The sequence below is a fragment of the Peromyscus maniculatus genome, chromosome 12, assembly GCF_049852395.1.
Source record: "Peromyscus maniculatus bairdii isolate BWxNUB_F1_BW_parent chromosome 12, HU_Pman_BW_mat_3.1, whole genome shotgun sequence".
In the NCBI taxonomy this organism is placed as follows: Eukaryota; Metazoa; Chordata; class Mammalia; order Rodentia; family Cricetidae; genus Peromyscus; species Peromyscus maniculatus.
This window is the reverse complement of record NC_134863.1, coordinates 16,432,018-16,459,690: the sequence shown is the minus strand read 5'-3', so window position 1 is coordinate 16,459,690 and position 27,673 is coordinate 16,432,018. Positions and strand designations below refer to the sequence as shown.

The following is a 27,673-nucleotide window of genomic DNA, read 5'->3' as shown; positions in this document are numbered from 1 at the left end:
ATTCAGCCACAAGCATTTCAAGATTTATTTAAGTAAAGAATTCAGCCCACCAGAAAGCATGACTGTGATTTCTTTTATTATCCAGCATAGGAATAAGAATTGCTATAGTGATTAATTAGTAGCAGGAATTATTTTTAGAAAAGAAAATTAATAAGGCACAATGAAAACATTATAGAATCTCATTCAGATGTTCTTTACATATACTCTCTCATAATAACTTTATGGTACTTTATAGCTGATAGATTATGCAAATACTCTTCATATTTACACAGAAGATAGGCTCATCGCTAATTTAGAAAGAAGACAACCAAGGTCTGGCAAAGAAATGACTGCTGATTAAGTGCTACATCTCATTCTCAATCCCAGGACATCCGACTTCTCTCATACATTGTTAATGGGCATAGGAACCTCCCGGGTGGAGTCTTCCAGTCCAACAGCTTCCTCTCTGGACTCATCCTGCCATTGCCCTGTGTCCTGCTCCAACTAAGAGCTTCTTAGTTCTCTCAGGGCTGAAGAATTGTGGCTCTAGCATCATCCAGTGTGCAGAAACTGCCAGACCTCTCAAGACTTCAGAGACTCGCTTTCAATATTTTAACTGCTTCCTCTGCCTTAGAAAATACCCTACTTTCTTTCTGTCTAACCATCTCCTCCCGATCACCTTAGTTCTGCCTAAGGAAGTGCCTTATGGGTTCTAGATGAAATGGGTTAGATAGCCAGATTCACTATCAAAATGAACTGAACACTCATCTATTTCAGCTGAGCCTTAGTTGACTGTGTGCATTCCCAGTGCTACTAACCCAGCCAGGCACATGGAAGGTAGTACATCCGTATTGCTGCAACAGGTATATAGAACAGGAAAGAACAGCACTCTTCTGTTGAGAGGGATGGAGATAATTACAATGAAATCTAGAACTGTTGTTGGCAGCCCTTCCTTCTTAGGCCGTGTGAAGGGCTGGAATCGGGAAACTGGCCCCTTCTGGACTACTTGACTTTGTGTCAACTGAACCCAAACTGAAGCCTTTGTTTAACATTTCTCCCTGAAAATGACACCCACTGCAGAGCACAAAGGTACTACGTCTGGTCTGCACCTGTTTTTATTCTGTATCTGTGCATTATGGCTATAAAAATGAAACGCTAAATGCTTTGCAAATGGGTTTTGCCTTGTGGCATCTGGGCTGCGTAAGCAAAGGAATCAACGTCCCTGGCAAGAGGCTTTCCGCCACTCTCCTAACTGTAGCCCAGGACTACTTAGGTAAAAAATGGAAGAAACACACATAGCGTAAACTATTGGGGAAGCCCAGCCCTCTCCACTCCATACTCTCTTCTCTGTGGGATTTCCTCGATTGCCTCTTCATCAATTCTCTCTTGAACCTGTTCCCAGAGTGCAGGGAGACTACCAACCACACATATGTCCTCTCAGCCAGTTGAGTCTTGGGTCCTCAGTGGGTAAACACTGCCCACTGCGGAGGGTGGAGGGAGAGTCACCGCAGTCCACTCTAAAAGGCACATGCGTGACAATGGATTCGTCTGATCGCTGTCAGGAAATATGGTAACCGCTGGAGACAACACCATTTCAGCAAAGTTCACTATCAGTTGTTAAGCTTCCGTCGAAAGGGAAAAAGCAACAAACAGTGGATGGAGCCAGGTGAAGTGTGCTGTGTCCCCTTTCTTCTGTGACCCATCCTTACCAAGAGGCCATCCTTCCTGGAACTTACCATAGTTGTCCAAAGAAGGCACCAGGAACCACGATCCTTTCGATGAAGCCATGGCTAGCCCCATGGTGCCTCAGCAAGGCTGAGATTAGAGATGGGGGTGGTACTGGTGGGAGAGCTTTCTTATGGGGGACTGTGAAGATGAATCCTGGGTATTGCAGACCCCCACAGAAGTACCCTGGAGTAGACTAGCTAAGAGAAGGCAAAACCTGCCAGAATCCATATGCAAGGGATTCTGCCTCTGTTTCCAGGTGACCTGGGTCATCAAACAAGGCACTTCTCTGGATCCCAGGCTGCTCTGGCGTGAGATAAAAATAACCATGTCTTGCCAACTATGTAGAATACTTGTGAGGCTGGAAGGAGATCATGGAGGCGGAACAGACTTTTTAAAAAAAATCTATGCCTCTATACATTCTGAGCAATTTTTGTAAGCATACACAGGGTTGGAAAGACAGGGAGAAATTGTTTTTTCTCCCTCGTCTGGAACACTGAATCGTAAAACAGCTAACTCAGCAGCTTCAGGGCACACCTCGGGGAGGAATCTTGGCTTCCTGCCTCTTGTCCTAGTTGCTGAAAATCCAGCACGTTGCTCTAGAATAGAATGTGTCGTACAGGTGTGATCTGGAAAGCAAGGCCAGGAGGGCTGAGCGTCACTCTTTGCAGCTGCCTCCCTCAGGACTCCACGTCCTTTAAAACCTGTGCTTTCTCCTCAGGCCTCACCTTCAGAAGTGGGCTCGGAAAGGGAGCACTGAGGGCTGGCTGCTTCTGGGAATTGCTCTTTGGCATCTAGCTGATCCTAGCTGCTAGGGGAAGTATTCACACTGTGTTTTGAAGATGAAGCCTGGGTTGTGAAAGGTAACGTGAATGGCCCAAGGTCCAGAACTCTTGTCTAAGCTCATGATCCTTGGGGATACTGGATGTGAGATCTTGTATGGCAATGTAAGATCTGAGCTCTAGACTAAGCTGAGCCAGAGGGGTAGGCCAACCAGGCCTCTCACTCTCTAAACTACTTACTTCCAGTGAGGTTTTAAAGGTCTCTCTGTCTCTCTCTGTCTCTGTCTCTGTCTCTGTCTCTCTCTCTCTCTTTCTGTGTGTGTGTGTGTGTGTGTGTGTGTGTGTGTGTGTGTGTGTGTGTGTGTGTGTTTGTGTGTGTGTGTGTCTATAATCTGGTAACAACAGCAGAACAACAGTAGTGACAGCTTGTATAGGGATTCTGGCAGGTTTTGCCTTCTCCTACGTACTCTTAGCTAGTCTACTCCAGGGTACTTCTGTGGGGGTCTGCAATACCCAGGATTCATCTTCACAGTCCCCCATAAGAAAGCTCTCCCACCAGTACCACACCTACCTCTAATCTCAGCCTTGCTGAGGCACCGTGGGGCTAGCCATGGCTTCATCGAAAGGATCGTGGTTCCTGGTGCCTTCTTTGGACAACTATGGTAAGTCCCAGGAAGGATGGCCTCTTGGTCTATGGTAAGGATGGGTCACAGAAGAAAGAGTCACCAGGCAGGAGTGGACTCTAGGCTCTCGGAAGCTGTGTATGTGATCTTTTTTCTATCTGCTTCAAGAATGGGAAATACTGGCCCTGGGGGCCCCCCTTAATGCAGAAATGTAAGTGTTAGGATCTCTACCTCAAATTGGTGTTTCTGGTGAAGCATACTCCTTTTTGCATGGTGGAAGCATGGGGGGGGGGTGCTCCTAGTGTGAGCTCTGGGAAGTCGGGCACCTTTGGTTATAAGAGATTAAGAGATTTAGGCCCATAGGCTAGTCGATTCTGGCCTGTATTAGTCATAGAGGCCTGAGCCCATTTTCTGTGACCAGTTACTGCTGGGAGGAGACTCTGAAAGGGTTTCCCAGTCTAGGCTGCCCTGGAGGAGGAAATACAGACTCCTGCCTAGGCTGCTTTGATGCTAGTCCCTTTCAGAAGAAAAGCCCTTGGCCTCCCCTGACTTCTGGCAGCTGCCAGGGGATATAATTCGGGCACCTGTATTTCTGAGGGAGCAGCTAGATGCAACAGGGTAGACTAGGGTCCTCTTTGGGTTTGTATGTGCTGAATTAGAGTGACTCTCTGGAGCTGAATTTGTCCCTCAGCAGGGTGACAGCCATAGTCTTGGGACTTAAAAAAAATGACCAGGCATAGACGTTATAGACGTTTAGGTCTCAGAGCTTGAGATGTCCTGGAGCATTCTTCGTAAGTGGTGGTTTGGCAGGGGAAAAATGTGGATTTTGTAGCATCCAGGGAAAAGGAGAAGATTCAGTTATCCCTGTGACATGACTGGACTTGGCTAGACACCTACAGTCTACGAAAACAGACTAATGTGTCTCATCTGACCTCTGCTGAATCAGACGAGCGTTGTCCAGTGTTGCTCTTCTGACAGAGACCAGGAGCTCACAGTTGGAGGCTGTAGGACTGGCTTAGAGCAGCTGTCCTGCCCAGACCTGAGAGCCCGAAACGTGCAAGTGCAGTTAACCCCTTCTACCTCCATGCCACTTCTCCAGACACTTGTGCACGTGAAAAGCTTGTCAGGGAAACACGTCTAGACAGAAGGGGGAGACAGGAGCTTGTGTCAAGCATGTCCCAGTTGGGTCCTGGGTGATAAGCAGAGCAGGCATGGTCAGCATTGTTGGGAACAGGTGAACAGAGATTCAGGCAGAGATTGAATTACAAGAGTCTAGGAGTAGGTAGGTACACGTTCTCATGCCTGGGCCAGGCTCAGAGGCAGGTCAGATCCTGTTAGAGTAAAGAACAAAAGCGAATTCTCTCCTCACTTTATATCAACAAGAAGACAGGAGCCCAGGCCAGGAGAGCTTATATATGCCAGGGACTCAGGCAAAGTGGAATGGGAATGATGGTCCCAAGTTTGAAGAGAAGAATCACCCCTATCAGGCCTGGGAGGTGGGCTAGCAATCTGACTGCTGATTTCCCGGAGCTGTGAACCTAGCACTTCTAATGCCTTTTCCCTTGCTGAAAATGAGATTTACTCAGTGCTGAATCAGAGGCAAGACGAAGTCTTTATAGGGCCCACATGGAATCCAACACAGACTAGAAGAAGAGGAGGATGAGGAAGAAAGCCGGGGGCGGGGGGGGGGCCTAGGCACCCCAGCTCCTCCCCTAGTTCCCCACTACTCCCCTGAGTTTCATCCCGTATCCTACATGGTGGCACTGGATCATAGCAGGGGTATCCAGTCTGTGTTCTGCAGAGCCCAGAAATTCACAGGGGTTCACAGGCTCCACGGGAAACTCAGACAGGCAGGACAGAACCTTGATCCACAGTAGCCTGGAGCAGTTCTGTTTTTAAGTTCAGTGTGTTGAGTTTCCCTATAAGATTTTCCTTGGAAGTCCTGGTAAGAGTAAAAAGAAAAAGGTAAGAACAGAAGCCAAGGAGAGCATCAGGCTGGATTATCTCCAGCCCGTTCCAGGCCACTTTTTTCTGACTCACCCTGGTGTTCTGCCCACACTTTCAAGAACCATTTCTCTCCCTTTCTGCCATCATCTCAAGGAAGAATCCATACGTAAGCCCAGAAAAAGCCACGGCTTAGATCTCATTTCCCAGCTCTGGAGAGTCCTGGCTCACAGAGAAGAAAATTGGGGGTTTTTGTGGGCTGAGCGGGAGGGGCTCTGAGGCCCGGAGTTATAAATCAAGGCCTGGAGGTTTGGATTCCCAGCACTGTGACCTTCAGACACCCTTCTCTCCTCCCAATACCTTCACACTCACACCCAGGCACAGGGAAGAATGCCCAGCTCCAAGCTGCCCCTGGAAGGCAGGCCCACTCGGAGGAGCTGTTTTGATTTTTCAGGAAAAACTACTCATAGCCAGACTTCCCTCCCAAGAACAACACCGGCGGGGATTTCCTACGTGCTTGAAGCAGGAAGATTCTGGAAGTCTGTTTGCCATTGCCTGGCCCCAAAGACCCATAGATAACATCCCCACCCGAAGTAGTGAGTGCCATCTATAATCCTATTTGTTTTTCCTTAAATAACGTCCACTGTTGCCAGCCTTTGGACTTCACGGCCTATTCAGACAGCCCTGCTCTCCCTTTGCCTGCTCCATGTGGCGCATCTCTCAATACCCACAAACCCAGGAATTCCACGACCTTGGGGAATTGGCACACCAGAGCAACTGAAGATTTCCTTTGCATTTGCACAGTTACCCTGTCCAGCGAGTGGATCTTTCTCACAGGAAAAGAGTTGGCTAAAACTATGTGGGAGCGCAGCTATGGGAGTCAAGGGTGTAACATCTTAGACCCTCCCTCCCTCTCTGTGGCCTCCAGTGAATCACTTCCTCCTTCGAGGCTGGTCTAAAGAAAAGGGCTCCACCAATCAGGCAGTTCATATTCAGGACCTTCCTTGACCAAGGTCTCAGCTGAAGGAAGTGTGGGGCACCCCAGTGGGAAATGATTCTGGAGCTCACTAAAACATCTGTTGTCCCTCTGTGGTGGTGACACACACCTTTAATCCCAGCACTTGGGAGGCAGAGGCAGATGGATCTCTGTGAGTTCGAGGCCAGCCTAGTCTATGGAGTGAGTTCCAGGACAGCCAGGGCTACGCAGAGAAAACCTGTCTCGAAAAACCAAACCAAACCAAAACAAGAATCTGTTGTCAAAGTAAGTCTTGCTTTCTGGCAGCAGAACAATCCCCCATTCCCTGAAATCTCAGGGTGGTAAAGCAGAGAAGGTGAGGTCTACCTACAGGAACCAACTTTGAAGACGGTGAAAACTCTCATAGCTGTTACCCAGCAGGGAGGGATAGGTCAGGTCTTGGAGCACGGACCTTGGAGTGCCAGTCTGGGAATGGCGCCCAGGAGAGGTGGGATCTAAACTGGGATGTCCAAGAGCGTCTTTGACAAAGGGGAAGAAGACCACAGAGGAAGGGGTATGCAAAGGAGAGCACTGAGGGGATTTCAGAAAGATTCCCCCAGTAGCGGCTAGACACTGTGGGATGATGGAAGGGGCAAAAAGTGGGATTCCCCAGGAACCTGTGTGTTAGGCTAGGGCAGTGGTTCTCAGCCTTCGTCATGCTGCGACCCTTTAATACACTTCCTCGTGCGGTGGTGACCCCCCAATCCTAAAATTATTTCTGTTGCCATTTTATCACTGTAATTTTGCTCCTGTTATGAATTGCAATGTAAACCTCTGTGTTTTCCCATGGTCTTAGGGGATCCCTGTCAAAAGGTAGTTTGACCCCACCCACCCACAAGTTGAGAACAAGTTGGGGCTACAGGGTTTACATTCCCCCCCACCCCAAAACCATGAGGAACTAGTACTACAGGGAATCATATAACCAACCATGTTTGTATTTTAGACATCTCACGCTGGCTCTCTTGTCGGACATGATTTTGAGAGGGAAAATAGATAAAATAGGAGGCCGAGACATCCTTCAGGAGGCAAGGAGCAAGAGGTGACAGCGCCCTTGTGCCCAGCACTATGGCAAGAAGAAGAGGAAATGAAATCCAAGTGTGTAGTAAGGGCTGTTACTGAATGAGTTTTCTCAGCTCTAACTTTCTAGGACTCGGCAGCTAAAGAAATCTGAGCAGGCATCTCACCTCCCATTTTTACCCGTCCCTCCTCCCACCTCCCACATTCTGTGAAGTCTGGCTGGCCCCTCCTACTCCTCCCCTACTCACGCAGGAGGCTTAGATAATAGGTGTGGCACCGGGCCCGGGCCTTCCCACCATCTTCTCCACCATCACATTCTGCTGCTTGAGCAGTTGGCCGCCTCCATGAGTGTTAATTGGAGAGACATCTGAAGTGACCAGACTGGTTGTGCAGCCGCCATGATAGACACGCTCCATCTGCTCCAACCAGGCGCTTGCCTCTCAGCACGCAGGGAGGCCGGCCTGATTCCTTGTGCCCAGGGCTTGTTAGGAGTTACACTCGGAGTGGGAACAACTTCAAAAAAAAAAAAAAAACATTGAGTACACACCCTTTGGCTTGGTGAGGAGGAGGTTAAGGCCCAGTCTTGTCCTGGGTTAGGCACAGAACTCACAGCCAGGTTTCTGCCCCTTCAGTATGTATGGGGTATGGCACTCGCCACCACACTTCTGTATCATGAGTTAACCAGTTTGGTTTCCTACTCAAACTACCCCTTATCTACGAAGTGACAGCGGCTTGGCTTTAAGATGTCATTTCCCCTGTAACTATTAATTTCTTCAGCTTTATAAATTGAACCTATTCTAGTACGTAACAGCGGGGATGTTAGAAATCATCTGTGTAAGGATGATGGCCTTATTACATCACCAGCCTGCGATGGCGTCCCAGCCTAAACAGTGGGCGTGCCCTCCCACGGGCCTCTGTCCTCTGTGCGGGGTGTCTCTCTCTCTCTCTCTCTCTCTCTCTCTCTCTCTCTCTCTCTCTCTTTCTCTCTCCTTCCTCTTAATTAAGCTCTAAAAAGGTAACCATGGCTCGTGATTCTTCCGCCACCACAGCATTCAGCGCTCTCTTCTGTTGCTGTGAGCCATGAGTACTGCTTGACCCTTTCAGTATGGCCTAATGGTGCTGGCATGTTTTAAAATTGGCTTGGCTTAGTCTAGCTTTAGTAGCAGAACCTTTATCCATCATAAGACAGAGGCTGGGGAAGACCTGGAAAGGGGACTGCTTGGGTTGTCGTAACACGGAGTAAGTGACAGCCTGACAAGGACAAGCTCTCCTAACTTCAAGTGCCTAGTCTGTCCCCACTGTTCTCACAACTCCACTGCCACCGATCCTCTCCCCCGCTCCCTGACATCAGGAGGGACAACCAATACAAAACAATGAATATATACCCCCGCTCCTTGTTTCAAGCCCTAAAATCATCTGCTGTGACCTAATCTTTGCACAGTACTTCCTAGTTACCAACACATGTAAGTATGACATTTGCTGCAAAGAAATTTGTATGTGCCCATGTTACAGAGAAAAGAGGAATAAATTGTCACAAGGGCAATGAATAACAGGGCTGAGACCCTCATCTCCATGTTCAGTTGCCTACCCCAGGACCAATTGTCCATTGAGCACGGTAGTAGTTGTTCATTCTGGAAATAGCAATGCAGGGTCAGGTCATCTTTTGTACTAATATCTAGTCATGGATAACAGAGAACCCCCGTTGCTAAGCTGCAGCATTTACAAATAACATTGAAACTTTGTTGATTGTAGTTCATCAACAAGGGAGATGGAGGTCATTAAGGAGGCCAACTTGGGACTTGTAATTAAGTAGGAGCAAAAGCACTTTGAGGAAGTAGCAACAAAAGAAGTCGTCCTTTTGAAAGTCACAATCTACTTCCTCAGAGTCTGAGAGGTAAGTCTGTTTAGACCAGCCATGTCAGAAGGATGGAGACATACCTATGTGCGTCAGACAATGAAATCAAAAGGGGGGACTGGATACCACGGGATCCAACAGCGGCTCCTGGTAGGCTCTGGTCACCTACTGCACAGAGGCAGATCCTCCACCTATGTGAGAGTGAGAAGATCATTCCTGGAGAAGGCTCAGAACTAGGCCATCCCTTGTGTCCCAATAAGTGCTTTCACAATAGATAAAATCTGCTCCTGTGGTCCCGAGGGAAAGATGTGCTGTTTAGGGAAGAGGGCTCTGAGTGCATCCTGATGGAGCCTGCTTTGTGTCTTGTGGCAACTGAATCACTTGACAAATGACAGCTGCCTGATTCTTGGAAGCAAATAACAACGTTCCCATGTTAATAATAGTGAGAAGGCAATAAGAAAAACAGCAATAATTATTCATGTAAATATTATATTAGAATCACTATTATTACTTAAAGGGCAGCACATAAAAATAGCTTTTAGTCTGCAACATCCCTTATATTATTATCACATTCATTTCCACAATAATCATAGGAGGTAGGCAGGGATGAATAGGAATCAGAAGAGACTGGATGGGAATTTTCCAAATCACACAATAAATTAGCAGCAGAGCAGCCATGATTTGTGGTGAAGAGAGTTTAATAATTTGGACCCACTAAGTGACAATGAGAAGGGATGCTGACTTCCTTTTGGAAAGGGGTGAACTTTTGTTTGTCCGTCTAGACTGGTGGTTCTCAACCTTTCCTAATGCTGCCACGCTTTAATACAGTTCCTCATGCTGTGGTGACCCGCAACCATAAAATTACTGCATTGCTCTGTCATAACTGTAATTTTGCTACTCTTATGAATCATAGTATAAATATCTGATGTGCAGTATATCTGATATGTGACCCTTGTGGGGGCCACAGCCCACAGGTTGAGAACCACTGATTTAGACCATCACACTGAAAAGCTGCAGTGCTGAGTCGGGAGCCCGAACCCTAGCAGTCCATCTATCTTTATGGACTGAGTGTAACATTTTAGTGAGAGAAAGCTTGGGCCTTGAGTGTACAGCAAACAGCACTCACTGTTACCTCAGTCTTGCCTGTGTGGTACAAGTTACAGAAATGATAAAGAAGAAAATATGTAGCTGTGTAATGCACAACTTAGCATAGCTCTCAGACGGTTGGTGTCACCAACTTAAAGAATCTAGAATCATCTGAATGGTGGGCCTCCCGGACACAACTGTGTAGCTAGAGTTTTCCTGCCTTGCCCACAGTCAGGACAAATCTTTGTCACCCGCCAGTCCCACAGCCGCTCAGACCCAACCAAGTAAACACAGAGACTTATATTGCTTACAAACTGTATGGCCGTGGCAGGCTTCTTGCTAACTGTTCCTATAGCTTAAATTAATCCATTTCTATAAATCTATACCTTGCCACATGGGTCGAGGCTTACCGGCGTCTTCACATGATGCTTGTCATGGCGGCACCTGGCAGTGACTCCTTCTGCCTTCCTGTTCTTTCTTTTCTCCTCTCTGTTAGTCCCGCCTATACTTCCTGCCTAGCCACTGGCCAATCAATGTTTTATTTATTGACCAATCAGAACACACATTTGACATACAGACCATCCCACAGCACAACTGTTGGAGGATTACCTTTTTAAAATTATGTATTATTTATTTTGGATTATCATGATTATATTATTATATTATAATATATTAGTATAGTATAGTATAATATAGTACAGTATAGTATATGTGGTGGGAAGACTCGTCCATTGAATTTAAAGTGGAGGTCTTTTTTGTGGGTATCTGAATAGAAATTGGATGATCTTTTGAGTGATGTCTCAGAGCTAGATTGAAACGTTACACACGTGAATCCACATGAACTCGGCAGTACCACAGAGGGAGGTAAAGGTCCCTGCCTGAGATCCTGGACTGTATTATAGACAGAGAAAGGGAACTGAGCACCAACAGGTATTCATTTAGTCTGCCTCCTGATTGTGGATAGGTGTGACCAGCTGCTTCAATTCTCACTCACTTGACTTTCCCACCATGATGGACTAGAGCCTTAAACTGTGAACCAGAATCAACCCTTTCTCCTTTAATTGTATTTGTCAGGGTGTTTTATCATCATAACAGTAATAGCAGCATCAAATGTCCCAGTCACCACTCCACTTTGTCTACCTCCTCTCCTTTCTCTGATGCATACACTTTGACACCCAATGCTTTGCCTTTTTCTTCTCTGGATCTTTACACAAGCTGCAGAACATTCTTGATAATTGATGAATTAATGTGTGTGTGTTGGGAGAGGGGGATGAATGAATGCATTGAGAAGAAATAACTGACAGGAGACAGGGGACTTGCTGAAAGTAGCTCATAACTGAGATGACCAGCTAAGGCCATGAGCTTCAGCTCTCTTTACCAGGGTCCTCACATATATTCCTATGGAAAACTGAAGAAGAGCAAAAACAGTACAGAGTGTCAATGAGGTAAAATAACAGCATAAGCCTGCTGTGGGATGTCTTTCTGTATGCTGTGAATATGTGTGGCTCTGATTGGTTGATAAATAAAGCTTTATTGGCCTTTGGCAAGGCAGTTTAGAGGCAGGTGGAAATCCAAGCAGATAGGAAGAAAAGAGAGAGGCAGAGGGGTGCCAGCCTGCCGCCCAAGGAACAACATGCCAGCAGACCGCTAAGCCACAGAACACGTGGCAAAACATAGATAAATAGAAATGGGTTAATTTAAGTGTAAGAAAGAGCTGGTCAGTCGTAAGCCTGAGCTAATGGCCAAGCAGTTATAGTTAATATAAGCCTCTGTGTGTTTACTGGTTGGGAGAGATTCATCCCAACCTCAGGGCCAGGCAGGATCGGAGAAACATCTGACTACATAAACCCCAAAGCATCATCACCTTAAGGAGCTGCTTAATAAATTTCCCACCACTGCTGAGGCTTGCCCTTGGTCTGGCATCATTGCCCCATGAAAGATAACCAGCTGAAACAATGCCCACACATGTGTTTCAGCCGACCTGGGTTCCCGGGCACTACTGTTTCAATCTAGTTATGGAAGGTTTGCCTTTATTTCAATTCAAATGCCCCACGTATGACATTTGCTTTACATTTAAAGGCATATTAGGAATCTCCATGGGCTTGTGCCAGATACCCACCCAAGTGGGTGTGGCAATCAGTCTGATCAATCGATCCCATTCTCAAGGAGTTTATGGTTCAAAGAACAGTGTAATAAAAGGCAAATAAATAAATACAAGTAGAGCATATCAGTGTGCTATTGACGCATAAGTAAGTTATTATCCACCTCGAAATAACACCAAGCTGCTGTCATATTGTTCTGGAGGGTGCAGGGCTTCATCCTTCTAGAGGCTCCGTATCATGCTTAGCTCTCCCAGCTCCTGGGGCCCACCTACCTTCCTTGACTCCTATCACCTTGCCTCATCTTCAAAAACAGGGGCAAAGCGTCCCCTCTCTGACCTTCTGCCTCCCTCCTGTGAGGACACTTGTGATTGCACTGGGTCTGCCTGGTAGTGCAGGGTAATTTCCTCATTTGCAGATCCTTAACCTAATTGCACCTGCAGAGCCTTTCCTAGGTAAAATAACATATTCAAAGGTTCAGGGGATGATGATGTTTGTGATGGTGGGTGTCATTATTCTATTTACCTCTTAAAAGAACAATTAGTAGCTTGGGAAGTACAAGAGAGGCAGTTGTGCGAGTGTGCGAGACTTTCCCCCAGAAAACACACACACACACACACACACACACACACACACACACACACACACACACACCACTATTGATCTCAGAAAAGGAATCCAAGACAGACTAAAGTAGCAATTACGCCAAAGTCTGACTTGGCGAATGAGTTTATTGGGATTACTACAGGAGTATTGGTGAGGGGTTATTTATAGGGGCAGGGGTGATGCAAGAGTAGCTATATCAGTGAAAAGCCCATCCCAATCAATACCAGAAGCTCACTAAAGCTGCAGTCCTAGGGCTCCCTGCACAATTTGCAGGCAACTCAGCAGAGCCAAGACTCTCCTTTCTAGCAGGTAGGCTGGCCACAGATAGTCTCTACCTCCAGCATGTCTTTCTGCTTCTATAACCTCTGGATGGGGTCTTGTGGATCTTACATGTTTTGGCTATCTCCGATATATGAAGTTCATACATCAGTAGCCTCTCCTCTCTTCCCTGGAGGGAACGTTTCACTTAGAAGGAAGTTGCTACATGACAGGGATTAGAGTGAATTCCAATGCAAGGCTGGGGATCAAGAAGTTGGTCACAAAGAATGTGACATTTGAACCACCTTGAAGAATAGGTAAGATTTTGTTGGGTGGTTGAACAGAGAGAACAGACTCTGGAATGTGAATAAAATATATCCAGGCAACAGTGGGGAAGACCATGAGTGCCAAATGAAACCATTTGTATCCTGTGGCAGTTTGAATGAGAATGGCCTCCATAGGCTCATATATTTGAATACTTGGCCCCCAGTTGGTGGAACTGTTTGGGAAGGATTAGGAGGTGTGGCCTTGTGGAGGAGGTTTGTCACCAGGGGCAGGCTTTGAGGTTTCAAAAACCACAAAGTTTACAGTCTCCAGATATAAGTTCTCAGCTGCTGCTCCAGCACCATGCCTGCCTGCCTGCTGCCAAGCTCCCCACCACGACAGTCTTGGACTCTAACCCCCTGAAACCATAGGACCCGAATTAAATGCTTTCTTTTATAAGTTGCCTTTGTCATGGTGTTTTAATCATAGTCCCTATGCAGAAACAATATTATAGGAATATTTTATCTTTCTGAAAAACCATTCTAGCAACCTATAGACAGTGTACAAGAGAAGCAGGTAGGGCAAGATGGCTCTCTGGAAGTTGTGCGATAGCTATATGACAACCACTGGTAACGGGACTGGAAATGCGGGAAAGATTTGAACATTGAAGATATACATGTGTCAGGCTTTGCAGAGTCATTTCATGTGGATGGTGAGAAAGCAGAAAAAGTAGCGATACACAAAAGGAATAATGTGATTTGGTGCCCTCGTTTCAGTTGCTAATTAGATAAACAATTAGTCAAAATTTGCATGGGAAAAGGAGCAGATCTGGGGAAGAGTGAATAAAATAAATTTAGCATATCTGTTGGGCCCAAGCTGCCTTGGGGGGCATTGAGAGGGAAATGCCAACAGGAAGGTAGAGTTTAGAGCCTAAAGGGCCAACATCCTGATGAATCAGAAGAGATCAGAGCCTTCATCTGGCCTTCTCCAGGTTTTTTTTTTGATATAAGGGTTATGGCTCACAGTGACTCTTAAATGAGTTGTTGAGAACAAATGTCATTATGTGGCCAAAATTCTGGTTCTTAGGGCTGAGATAAGTTTGACAAGCAGATCCAGACTATCGCCCAACCCCCGAACGTGAAATGTCCTTTTGTAGATTAAGGGAGCCTGCGGATGCTATCTCCAAAGAAAGCCCCTTCAGTGCCCTCTGTGTGTTTGTGATCAGAGACAGCCTGTGTGGGACTGAGGCCTATGAAGAGAGGCACAAAAGAGTCAGTAAGAAGACAGAGATGTCCCTGCATGTGGATGCATGCAGACTCTGCAGCTTCCCTGCCTCCGCCACGTTTCATGTGTGTGTGTGTGTGTGTGTGTGTGTGTGTGTGTGTATGTGTATAATATACACTCCTGAGCCTGTCAAGGTTTAGACAAATACTACCTGCTCTGAAAAGTCTCCCATGTTTCACCTTCAAGAAAATAGCATTCTTTTCTTTTCTTTTCTTTTTTTTTTCAAGACAGGGTTTCTCTGTGTAGTTTTGGTGCCTGTCCTAGATCTTGCTCTGTAGACCAGGCTGGCCTCGAACTCACAGAGATCCGCCTGCCTCTGTCTCCCGAGTGCTGGGATTAAAGGCGTGCACCACTGCCGCCCAGCCCATTCCTTTCTTTCTATTGCTTGTATTTCTTCTGTGATTCTCTCTGCCTATAGTATCTATTATTTTGCATTATAATCATATGTTTATTTAAAGTCCTGTCCTCATCACGCTCAGAATTTCCTGAGAACCCAGATTCTGTATCATTGATTTCTGTGATCCCAGCAGCACTGTTCACTAACCTATATACACTGACATTGTCCCATACATCCGTGATGATGCAAAAAGATGCTTGATGTGTACTTATGTTATCTATGGGTCTTTCCCCCATACTTTAACAAGTAGACTTTATGGGACTTTCTCATGGGTGCTCATTAGCTATTGCTGACCTCACCAAGGGTCTCCTGGGTAATTTTTGAATAATCAAACCCAGTCATGAGGGGTGGTGTCTCATAACTTTCAGCATGGACACTTAGAATAACGAGACTTGGAATGTGATTGTTCTGAACAAATATTGAAAAATAAGCCATGAGGTCTTGGTGACAAGTTGTCTTTGGCCCAGGGTAGAAGTGGAAAAACCTCGCTGGGCTGCTAAGAAAAAAAAAAAAAAATCAAAGCCGATACATGAAAATTTGGGTGAACTGACCAGACATGTGGGTTCTGGCTTCAGGAGAAAAGCAACATGGCTCAGTGAGTCCTGAGGGGAAGACTCCAGTCCCAGTTGCTAGGCCTTGAGTAGTTTCTGATTCATGACTGCCTCTTTATCCTTCTTCCAGCTCCAGCTAATGTCACCTGCTCAGAGAGGCACCAAAGCACATGCTTTCCCAAAAAAAAGTATGTTGTATGTTGTACTTGTATGTTGGCCACAAGTATGACAAAGCTTTGTCCTCAGTGAGAAATGGTTGGCGAGGCTCACTCTCTGGTGTGCATGCTGGCCAGTGGAAGTGGGTGAACTGGATCACTTAATTCCTTTCTCTTTAATCATGAGAATTTTATATAGGTATACAATGAAATATGATCATATCTACCCCCATTGCTCCCAACATCCCCTCTACCAACTTCATGGTGTTTTGTTTTGTTTTGTTTTGTTATATATACCCACTGTGATAGTTTCTTGTCAATTGGACATAAACTAGAGTTGGGAAGAAGGAGCCTCAGTTGAGAAAATTCATCCATAAGATTGAACTGTAGACAAGTCTGTGAGGCATTTTCTCGACCTGTGGCGATGTCACCTCTGGGCAAGTGAGCCTGGGTTATATAAGACCAGTAGAGCATGCTTCCCTCTCCCCACATGAAGGGGTTCCTTTCTGTTACCTCTTCAACTCAGGCTCTCCCCACTAGATTACAGGGAGCGTCTCAGAGCCAAGCTGAGAACGACATCCATGAAGGACCGACCTTGGGAGCCCCAGATGTGAACAGCATCTGGGAATGCGTGGTGTGGGAGAGCTGCCCTTAAACTCATGGAGAAAATGAGCCCCTATCCTACCTCTTTGTCATGTGTAGAACAGGCTAGACAGCAAGGGAAGTTAAAAGTGACTTTATCTGTGGCAGACACTGGGACATTAAAACAATGTTTTATTTGCACTCTGTGAAGCAGACCTCTTTATACATAAGGCAAGGAAAAGGGTTTGCTGCGTTTGAGTTTTCAGTTTTTTTTGTTTCGTTTTGACGTTAACTAACATCTTCTCCCTCAGGCTCCAAAGCACCTTATACATAATCCGTGTTTTAGAAGGTCTAAACATGTCCAGGGTCATCCTATGACTTCATTCTCTGTGAACAACGCATGAGGGAGGCAACCCAGGGTCTCCTTCATTCATTCATGCCGACTTCACTTTGCACCAGGAGCTGTAGTAGACGCTGGGTAAAATTTCGACAGACAAAAAGTTAGGAGCCCACGAAGATGCCTACATGCAGAGAGGTGTGTGAGTGGAGATTGGAACTCAAACCCAGCTCTCCAGAGGCGCAGGCTCTTCCCTCATCCACGCACACCTCCTCACCCATCCTGCCACACAGAATTTCCCAGCATCCTCTGCTCTTCTGCTGTGGCTCCTTCCTTCTTCCTTTCTTCTGCCGATTTACATATCGCTAAATGATGACATTATACAGCACACAATTCCACAGCAACTCCGCTGCTTTAAAAAAAAAAAATGGGAATGGAGTAATTAGGCAGAAAGGATTCTCAATTAGGCCGTGGATTCTGCTTTTAAAGCAGTAAATGGGGAAAAGATTTCTTTTTGAAGAACTGTCTCCTGAATATATTGCCATAAGATGATTGCTGCCCGGGAGGGCAGAAAGATGGGACCTGGGACTCCACACAGGCTTGTTCTGGATGTTAGGGCTGAGAACGTGACAGCCCAAAGGATGGCACCTTGCTGGGCTGAATATGTTGAACTTCTTAGGAGCCCCACAAGCGAGTTTATAACTTTCTCTTGTCTCCTACCTCTCATCCCCGTTCCTTCACCAAGTGACTCAGAAACCTGGAAGTCGGTCCACAAGGTGGACCGTGGGAACTAGAGCCCCTTCCCTTCAGAGCAAGCCACAGAAGCTAGAAAGGCGACGGTCTAGCTGTTTCCCTCCTCCTCTGAAGCCCCTCCTGTGACAAGTGTAGTGCCCCATACCTGTAAGGAAGGACTGCTACAGCTGGGCCGTGGTGGCGCACGCCTTTAATCCCAGCACTCGGGAGGCAGAGGCAGGCGGATCTGTGTGAGTTCGAGGCCAGCCTGGTCTACAGAGCGAGTTCCAGGACAGGCACCAAAACTACACAGAGAAACCTTGTCTTAAAAAAAATAAAAAGAAGGTCTGCTACATGGAGTGACCAAAAGGAATCAGACCAAGTCCAAACCCAGCCAGCTTCCCGCTCCGTCTGTTAGGACTCTATCAAAGCCTTTTGACCAGCCACGTTTCTACATGGCTGTCCCTTCTTCTTTGGACCTGGATACAAGAGATTTTTCTCTCCGTTCAGTCTTCACTTCTGAAGAGTCCCACATCACGAACACAAAAGCGTTAAGTTCTCTCACTATGTTGTTCTATTATCTACCTTCTGTCACAGCAGTGTCTTCCTGTCCCTTATGATTGACAAGGCAAGGCTGACCCTTTTTTGCTGTTATAGACCTTAATAATTTGAAGCGAACCCCGTGCTTCAGGGTCTCTAACACCATGGTGGAGAGTGGAGATCCCTTCTTTAATCCTTGTCCATCTCCTCTTTTCTTGGCTGCTCTGAATTAGGAGTGTATGGACTTGCAGCTGAGCTCTGAGTCAGTTCAAAGGAACTCTGGCCTGAGAGCAGAATGGATAGCCTTCCGGAGAGAAAAGAGACCACAGTTGGGGGGGCAGGCAGGAGGGCCCAGAGGAAGACCATACAAAGGGGGTGGAGGGAGATAAATAAGAGCTAAGGATGCATGAAAATGGCAAAATAAAACCCACTACTTTGTTTGCTACCTGAAAATCTGATTTTTTTAAAAAATCAAATGAACGCTGCCCTAAGCCTATTTCAGAAGGGGCTTTTGATTACAGTAAGAAATTGCTGATCGTTGTTGGAGTGCCCAGCCCACTGTGGGTGGTGCCATCCCTAGGCAGGTGTGGAAGACAGCAGACTGAAGAAGCTGTGGGGGAGAAGAGGGGGGCAGAGGAGCTCAGAGGAGCGGGAAGGAAGAGAATGCGCCAGTAAGCAGTATTTCTCCATGCTTTCTGTTTCATTTCCTGCTGGAGTTTCTGCTCTGACTTCTCTCAACCACAGACTGTGACCTGGAAGGGTAAGCCAAATCAAACCCTTCCCTCTCCAAGTTGCTTTCATTCAGAACATTTTTTTTACCACAGCAGCAGAAAGCGAATTAAAATAGTTTTACCATGTTCGAATCAAAAAGTTGCCATGAAAAAAAAGAAGGGGACAGATTTGTTTTTTCCTGTGTGGCATTCGAGGACGTGACTAGAATGAGTGGGTTAAAATTGTAAGTCAAATATTGCACGGGAGCAAAGTAAAACTTTGTTAGAGATTCGAGTTTAGAATTGAACAGGAAGGGGAGTGGGGGCGGGGCGAGTTCCTTGACAGTAAAGATAATGGAGCTCGGGCCTCTTGGGAACCGATGCTTCTGAAGGATTCCAGCTGCCCCTGAAAACTCTTGGTCTTTTCTCAGATGAGGCTCCATGTTTTCAGTGTGGTGACTGTTTTTAGAGCAGGGAGGGAGAACCATTAGCACGTAAGCTTGAGTTTGACCGGTTGTGCTACAGGTGAAGGCCACAGTCTTCCTCCCTCAGCATTGCTCCACATTGCGTCAACGGGAGTAATATTAGTTTGTCCCTGAGCCTTTAGTCCTGAGCAACTGTTACAGAGAGAAAAATCATGGGTCAGATAGGGATTGGGGGCAAAGCCATGGATTCAGAGGGGGGGGAAATCTTATTAATGTAAAATAAAATCTAAAAGGCTGCCATAACTCCGCCTTAGACTACTGACTCTGCTAATGCTTGTTTTCTTGGTTCCTCTCTGGATAAATGGATCTTTGGTGTTGGCGCCTTTATGAGGCCTCTGCTTATTTTCCCAGATTCTGCTTGCTCTGGGATGGACTAGGCCTTTACCACACTGGCTAGTTAAATCTGACAAGTGTCTTTACTGGTTAAATGCCACAAAACTCAGTGTATGTGTGTCAACAGATTTTGAAATGAAAGCTTACCAACCCCGTGAAGCCACCGTGCTGAACGTTTTCAAGTAAGCAGAACCTCCCCAAGTGCAGGATGTGGAAAACCATTGACAAGAACTCCCATGGGTGCCGAGGCAGCCGTGAATTTATAACTTGGCTAGTTAAACTTGTATAATGTCCCATTGTGTGGTTCTTTACATTTCTGTGATCTCCAGGAAGGGATCATAGAATCCATATGCAAGACACTAGACCAGTGGTTCTCAACCTTCCTATGCTGTGGTCCTTTAATACAGTTCCTCATGTTGCGTTGACCCCCCCAACCATAAAATTATTTTCTTGCTACTTCATAACTGTAATTTTGCTACTGTTAGGAATCACAATGTAAGTATCCAATATGCAGGATATCTAATACGTGACCACAGGCTGAAAACCACTACACTCGACATTGCTGGAGCTTTGCCAAAAGTGGTCCAGTCCAAATGGTTTTTAAAAACCAACCATGTCTTCTTAATTTGAGTTATTTTAGATTTTTGAGTCAGGGTCTCGCTAAGTTGCCTGGTTTGCCCACCTCAGTGGACAACTCAGTGCGCTGAGTACTGGGATTACGTATGTGTGCCATCATGCCCGGCTACAACATTCAGCTTCTTTCATGGAGTGTGAGAGGAAGGCAGCCCTCTATGTCACACAGGGGGGGGGGGGGGACGTGGCTTGTTCTGGTTCCTGTGAGTGGAAGGTCAGAAACAAGCAGGGGAAGGGCCGGAGGCAGTGGTGTTGGGGCTGCTGTCCTCTGGGTATGGCTTGAGTGGAATTCTAGGGCCCATGTTGTGGAGCTTGCTCCCTAGGGTGGCAAGACCGGGTGATGGAACAATTATGCCCATTTTCTTCATGAGTGTCCTGTTTCAAGGATTTCCACTGACTAATAGAGGAAATGGCTCACTTGGAATCATGCCGTGGTAGAACTGAAACTGAGGCCTTTTCCATGAGATGGGAAAACATGAAAGAGCAGACGAAATAAGAAACACAAGGGAAAGCCCCGACGCTGTACCCTCTAGAAGCCCTGAGAATGAACGACGGCACACTGCCGTGCTTGACCCCTGATCTGGGACATCTCTTACAGGACAACAAAACCCAGAACATTATATGAGACTTAAGTGCTAACATGGAGAGACAGGTGACAGGAACCGGACAGTAGGAGAAGCGTGGCAGCCATAGGGAAGGAAGCAGCCGATGCCAGAGGGTCCAGCAGATCCTCAGCGACCTCTCACAGAGGCAGTGAGCTCTCTCTTGCATGCATTTGAATGGATCTGTAGTTTTCAGATTGTCCACATTCCCTATGCAGTTTGAGATGTTTAAAATATCCTGCAAAGTAAATGGGGATGATACCATTATCCTTACTTTACAGAAGGAAATGAGGCATGGAAAGCCTAAGTCACGGGACTATGGCACAAACTCATAAATGGTAAGCTCTCGTGTGATGGCTATTTTGGATCTGATGTGGGGAATAAAAGGGAGGCTAATAGAACTCCCTCTGAACGTGCACAAAGGTTATCCTGGACATAGCGGAGGGATGAAGTGGAGATGGGAAGAGGTCCTCCATTCCCAGTGTGTCCAGACACCTCTCTGCACACATAGAAGGATCTCTAAATTTTCTCCTACTAGTTCTTATGCATTACCCACAGCAGTCATCATATGACTGCTGCCTGAAGTACATATAGTATATAATGACTTCAGAGTATATAGCTATATTTAAAATCTACGATGCCGGGCGGTGGTGGCGCACGCCTTTAATCCCAGCACTCGGGAGGCAGAGGCAGGCGAATCTCAGTGAGTTCGAGGCCAGCCTGGGCTACCAAGTGAGCTCCAGGAAAGGCGCAAAGCTACACAGAGAAACCCTGTCTCAAAAAAACCAAAAAAAAAAAAATCTAAAGAGTATATAATAGATACAATACACATGAGAAATACATAGGGACATTTTACAGGGCAAAGTAAATTAAATGTCTTAATAGTTTTAGATAAAACAATCCACATATTTAATATATATGTCAGTGTTTTTTCAGTTCTATGAACAAACCTAGGCTCTTATAGCATGTCAATAAATAGAAATTTTATGTAGTACCTATGACTAATTGTTAAGAGCTAGATTGTAAACAAGCATTGCCTCGTTAATAATAATCATAACAGTAATTGTTAAAGCAAGTCCCCTGTTTGACATATATCACATAGCCTCATCTTAAATGTGGGTCCATGATTTCTGTACCTCAATGGTCTTTTACTGTTCCTTGCCCAGTTCTCATTTTTTACATCCAGAGTCCACTATATCTGAGGAGCCTACGGGGATGATTCACATCGGCTCTGATAGACAGTAGTGTCTCAGGCCCCATGTGAAATATTTCAGGTTGTGCCTTACAGTTGTATTGACCCTGGCAACAGACTGAGGCAAAATCCTCAGGCTGCCGTCTCATGGTCTAGTGAATGTGAGCCATCCAGAGCACAGACACCATTCATGGGCTTGCTCTCAAGGCATCAGAGATGTGTTGTGCTGCCTTACCCTCGGTTGAGATAGTCTGATGTTCAGTAGGCCCCAAGTTAGTGTGGCCTGGTGCTCCTGGACTTAAAACTGCTGCTCCCTTAAAGCACTGAAGCAGCAGGCTGGTCAGAGGCAATAGTCCGAGAATGAACATCCCTTTTCCTTTCAATATTGTCTACGGATCTGTATTGGGGACTCGCACTCCCTGGTCATAGAAAAACTTCTTGGCCACCATAGCACATAGGTACCTGATGATCTACCCACAAGACTTCCAGTCTACTTTAGATGTGTCTCGCCTGACCATCAGCTCAGCCTAGCTTTACATCAGTGTTCTTCTATCGGGTAACAGGGGAACGATACACACTGAGAAATTATGCATCCTGGGCAACTGTGAATGAATGAACTAACTGTGAGGCAGGATTTTAGGTTCTCGGGTCAAGGCAGCTTCCTCTCTGACAAGAAATGAACAAGAAGCACAGGCCGCCCCAACGGCTTGGGAGAGGCATCAGGTGGTACTGCATTTTCCAAAGATGAAACGCATGGATGCTACCGAAGTAGAATCCGTTTCCGTGATTCAGACGCTCAGGTCAATGGCTAATGAGGCCGACCAAATCCTAGCTGAACTCCAGCCTCTCTGAGGTGAGTCCTCTAGCCTCCTTATGCTCTCATTTACAGAAGCACTTCCAGGTCCGCCCCAGAAAAATAGCCACCAGCACAGTGCAGCAAATGTCTCAGAAGTCGCCATAGAGGTTATGCTCTTGGAAAGTTAAGGGAAACTCCTTAAATAAAGAGGGCCAGAGAGCCATAGATCACTTCCTGTGTCCCTTTCCCCGAGGAAGGCAGTATTTCAGGGAAGTGGATCCTTTACATCTACACTTTCCACTTAGCCTCTGACCCCTCGCGGCTGTAAATCTCATGACTGCACAGGTTTGTCAGCCTCCCAGACAGCATCTTGTTACAATATCCCACCAAGAGAGAGAAAAATGCACATCACAGGAAAAAGAGACTCTTAGGCAAGCCTGTGTCCCCTCGGTTTCTGTGAACCAAGTGTCCATCATGGGTTAGTGAGACGTTGAAGAGGTGTGAAGAAGGAAGAGGGTACGTATGCATGGACAAGTACAGATAGATGTGCACACCTCCCGAAATACCATGGTTCCACTGACTGCTTCTTCTCAAGGCTTTTATTAGAGCAGACGTTTCTCTTTAAGAATTAGTTCTGTGGATGAAATGACAAAGACAACTTTGTCTTGCCCTCTGTCCTCTTTGACTTAAATCCTCTGTTCGAAGCTCTGCCCCTCAAAGGCCTATTCAAAGCTAACACACAGGACACACCAAACCAGTGTGAACTGAGTCACCACTGCTACCTGGAATTCTCTTCACTGGTGCAAACCGTCAACCAGAATCTACAAAGGGGTACTGCCTGCCTGATAGAGACTGGGATGGGGGAATGGGGAGTGAGGTCTACACGTGTTAGCCTGGGGTCAACTCTCATAAATACCCTTCCGTCAGTCACTGAACAGAGGTGGCCCAGAAACTGAGACTTTCAGATAGTAGAGTTGACAGGTGTTCTGCATTATAGCAAAGGCATTTTGCTGGATCCCAAGTGTCCCAGGGGCTCCTTCATATCATTCGCATTCCGTTTCCAAGTGCCCGTTCTGCTTTTCATGCAAGGTCTCTACTACACATCTCTAATGCTTGGAGCACATCCTATAGACTCAATTGTCCCTGTGATGTGCTGTGAGGTTTGTCAAAATGACCCCTGCAATGATGGTTCATTTTACTATCAAGTTGCTTTGGATCAGTGATGTCCAGACAGCTGTCAAGGCAGTAGTTTGGGGCAGGCTTGTAATCATATGCTGTGGCTCTATCATATGTACCATGATAAAAATACCTGACAAAGGCAACTTAGGGAAGAAAGGACTTATTTTGGCTTACAATTTGAGGGTCCATCCTGACAGGGAATGTATGGCTACAGGCGCCTTGAAGGGGCTGGTCATAGCGCATCGATAGTCTGGAAGCAGAGAGATGAATGCCAATGCACAGCTTACTTTCTCCTTGTTTATTTATTTTTTATTTTTCCTTTCCTCCCTCCTTCCTCTCTTCCTATCCCTCCCCCACTTCCTCTCCACCTCCCTCCTCCAATCCATTCCTCCTTTGTTTCTGTTCAGATAAGGGCAGGCCTCCCACGGGTATGACAAAGCATGACATATCAAATTGAGGTAGGGGTAAGCTCATCCCCTTGTATTAAGGCTGGGCAAGGCAACCCAGTATGAGGAATATATTCCCAAGAGCCAGCCAAAGCATTATGGACAGCCCCTGGCTTTCTTCTTTTTATTCAGTCTACTGCCCACACTTAGGGTGGACTTTCTCACCCCAACTAACCCAGTCTAGAAGCTACTTTACAGACATGTCCAGAGATGCTTGTCTTCTAGGGCACCCTAGAAATGACAGTTGATAATATTAATTATTATTACAGATGTGCCCCTTTAAAAGTTTAGTTGTTATAATATTAAGAGTTGCATTCTTTTTTTTTTTTTCTTTTGTTGTTGTTGTTTGAGACAGAGTTTCTCTGTGAAGCAGTTTGGCTGTCCTGGAACTCACTCTGTAGACCAGGCTGGCCTCGAACTCATGGAGTTCCACCTGCCTCTGCCTCCCAAGTGCTGGGATTAAAGGCGTGCGCCACCACCGCCCAGCTAAGAAGTAGCGTTCTTAAGCAATGTTAAAGTCATGAGGGCTCAGCTCTCAATAATGGGATTTGGAACACCTCTCAGAGGACTCCATTAAGAGTTGAGCCATTCTTGTCCTTCTGGCTTCTGCAGTGTGGGATATGAGGCACCATATGAAGACAAACAGCACCATTCAGCAGAAGCCAACACCTTGATCTTAGACATCCCACACATTATAACAATCAGAAATACATATCTGTTCCTTCTAAATGTCCATGTGTTCTGTTATAGAAAAGCAGAGTGGACTTTTGGATAAGCATAATCTTTCACAGTAGACAGAACTGTCCTCCCCAATGACCTTGAGATCATTTGATTTGCTGAGGTCCTGCCTAGAACAAAAAGGCAAAAGAAAGGCAAATTGCATTTCTTTCTGCTTGAGCTGCATCTTCTGCCCTTGGCTGTAAGAGCTTCTGAGTCTTAGGCCTTTGGATTGAGACTAAATGACGCTACTGCCTTTTCTGATTCCCCAGCTTACAGACAGCAGATGGTAGGACTTTCAGCCTCCATCATCGTGTGAGCCGATTCCCATATATATATATATATATATATATCCTATTGGTTTTGTTTTTCTGGAGAACTCTGACTAATACACTTAGCTATAAACCATACGCCAGACTGAAGGATGGTGAAATGGAATGCAGCCCTACTTAGATCTTATAGTAAGAATGTGTTGAGTAAATGGAGTTTCTTTCCTTCACTCTTTCATGTATTTATTCATTCAGATTTTGACTAAAATCTAAGGCTACCAGCCGAGACCTAGGCTTTGCCTCAAGATGCACACATTGTCTAGCTATGTAGGATATACACAGCAACAGAAGCAATATAGCATATTATGAGCTATACATATATTGGATATTGAGATGTCCAGGAGAGGAATTAATAAGCTCCTCCTGTTGGAGAAGCACAACTCATTTTCAGAAAGACCCAAAAATGAAGAGAAACATCAAAATAGCGTACAGATATGGGCAGTAGGGGCTGGGAAAGTAGGAACAGAGCAGCAGATGGCTAAGTAGGACCAAATATTAGGCAATATTGGCATAATGTGTATTTTTATATAAAGAGAAGCAATCCGGGCAAAAAGGAGTGTACATGAGGATCAGAGCATGTACGACACAGCTAGAACCCTGGAAACATTCTGACACCACCAGCAAGCCAGGAGCCAGGGTTGCCAGCCTCAGCTGGGCTTCATGGACACTGCAGGCCTCTTGGTTGACAGGACTTGATGTGGTGCTATTGTCATAAGGTCCCCATTGGGGGCATATGTGAGTACCTTACCTTAGAGCTTACCATGGCAGATTAGCAGCTATGAGGGGGGCCACAGGACTCTGCAGATCCTCTCTGTTGTCTGAGGACACCCAACTCTGCAGATGGAGAAGCCAAGGCAAAGCACTACACTGAGTATGGCGGGGAAGTCGAAACCAAGCCGACATTTGGTGTGCTGTAGCGTTCCGGCTCTGGTTTAACACAAGCGATGTGTTTCACTCACAAACTGGCACTGAGAGCTCATTTACATTTAAATAAGAGGCTTGTTAATGCCAGCAGGAGGAGGCTGTCAATGCCAAGCCTGGCTCAGGATCCCTGCCAAGGAGTTTCTAAGAGCATCGCTCTAGGAAACTCCCCCAGAAGAGAAGCAAGCATGCTTTCTCATTAAGACAACTCTACCACGGTGACATTTGCCTCTGAGCGGCAAGCCTTTGGCTGGGCAGGAAGCAAGTTGTTGAGTCTTGGAACATTGTCAGTTGCCAAGGCGGTTGTTTCGCTCATTTTGGCTCCTCAGACACTCAAAGACCACCTGGCATGAGGTGATGTGGTGAGGAGCACAGCGAATTCCTGCCCTCTGGCACCTCCCAGTCATGTGGGCAAGACTGGGGGTCATTAAGAAGTACATGAAGAAGACTGTTGCAACATAAAGCCCAGGTCAAGGCCATTACCAGGCAGTTTGCTGCTGGGAGACTCTCTTCCTGGTATAAATAAAGTTGTTTTTAGTACAGATTCTATAACCCAGTGGCTGCAGATTTTAAATAGGAAACAATGCAGGCGTGAAACCAGCAGTTGATAAAACCTTCAGAAGCGGCTGAGGTTCCTCTAATCTGGAGTGTGCCTGCCTGTTCTCAAGAGGACAGCCTACACAGCGGGAGCTGGTCCTGGGTTTACAAATTCATTAGGAGCGATGTCCTGTGTTCCTTACAGATCACGGGGCAGACAGATGAGGAGACACATCTGGCAACACAGTCTCTAAGTCCCGTGTGGTGAATGGAAGCACACGGAGTTGGGTGAGCTTTCTGTCACTCTGACAGAAGGCCTGAGAAAATCAGTTCGCACTCTCAGAAGTTTTGGTCTACTCCTGTGGGAAGGCATAGCAGCATGGTGGGCCCACCATGGGACAGCAGGCCACTCACCTCATGGCAGCAGAAAGCAGGAAGCAAAATCCACTTCTCATTGGCTTTCCCTATGACCCATTATCTCCAATGAGGCCCCACCTCCCAAAGTTTCCACCACCTCCCAATTGCAAATTATACTGTGTCCCTCTGTGGATAACGTCGGAATCCTCATGGTACAATCATTTCTACAGAATGTCAATGCATTTGGATTAAGGCTTGAACAAAAGACTTGGACAAATGAGCTTTTAGACCATTTCTGAACCAGACTACAATTGAAACAATGGCATCACATACAACAGAACTTGAGTCATAAGAGAGTGCCATTTAAGTTCAGTCTGAAAGAAGAGAGAGCGGAAGTTACCGGACAAAGATGACAGAGGAGAAAAGGAATAGACAGTCCAAAGACCCTGGAGCAACAGAGAGCAGACAACTCTTCATTTTTTTTTCAAATGAAGAAAAACAAAGACCACGTGATGAAAGGAACTATAAACTCCAGATAGGGGAGTATGGGGATAGAAGCAATAAGCAGATTACCAAGACCTTTCCAAGCTGCCAAGTTTTGGCTT

The 27,673-nt window shown here is 46.2% G+C and overlaps 1 long non-coding RNA gene across 1 annotated transcript; it reads right to left on the bottom strand.

The window, feature by feature from the left end:
- Window positions 1–7,297: 7,297 nt before the first annotated feature.
- Window positions 7,298–26,932, bottom strand: LOC121821566 (uncharacterized). The gene is made up of 3 exons (XR_006062334.2): window positions 26,014–26,932; window positions 9,024–9,131; window positions 7,298–7,598 (listed from the first exon to the last, which is right to left on the bottom strand). It is a non-coding gene; the product is annotated as an uncharacterized LOC121821566 (long non-coding RNA).
- Between the last annotated feature and the right edge of the window lie 741 nt (window positions 26,933–27,673).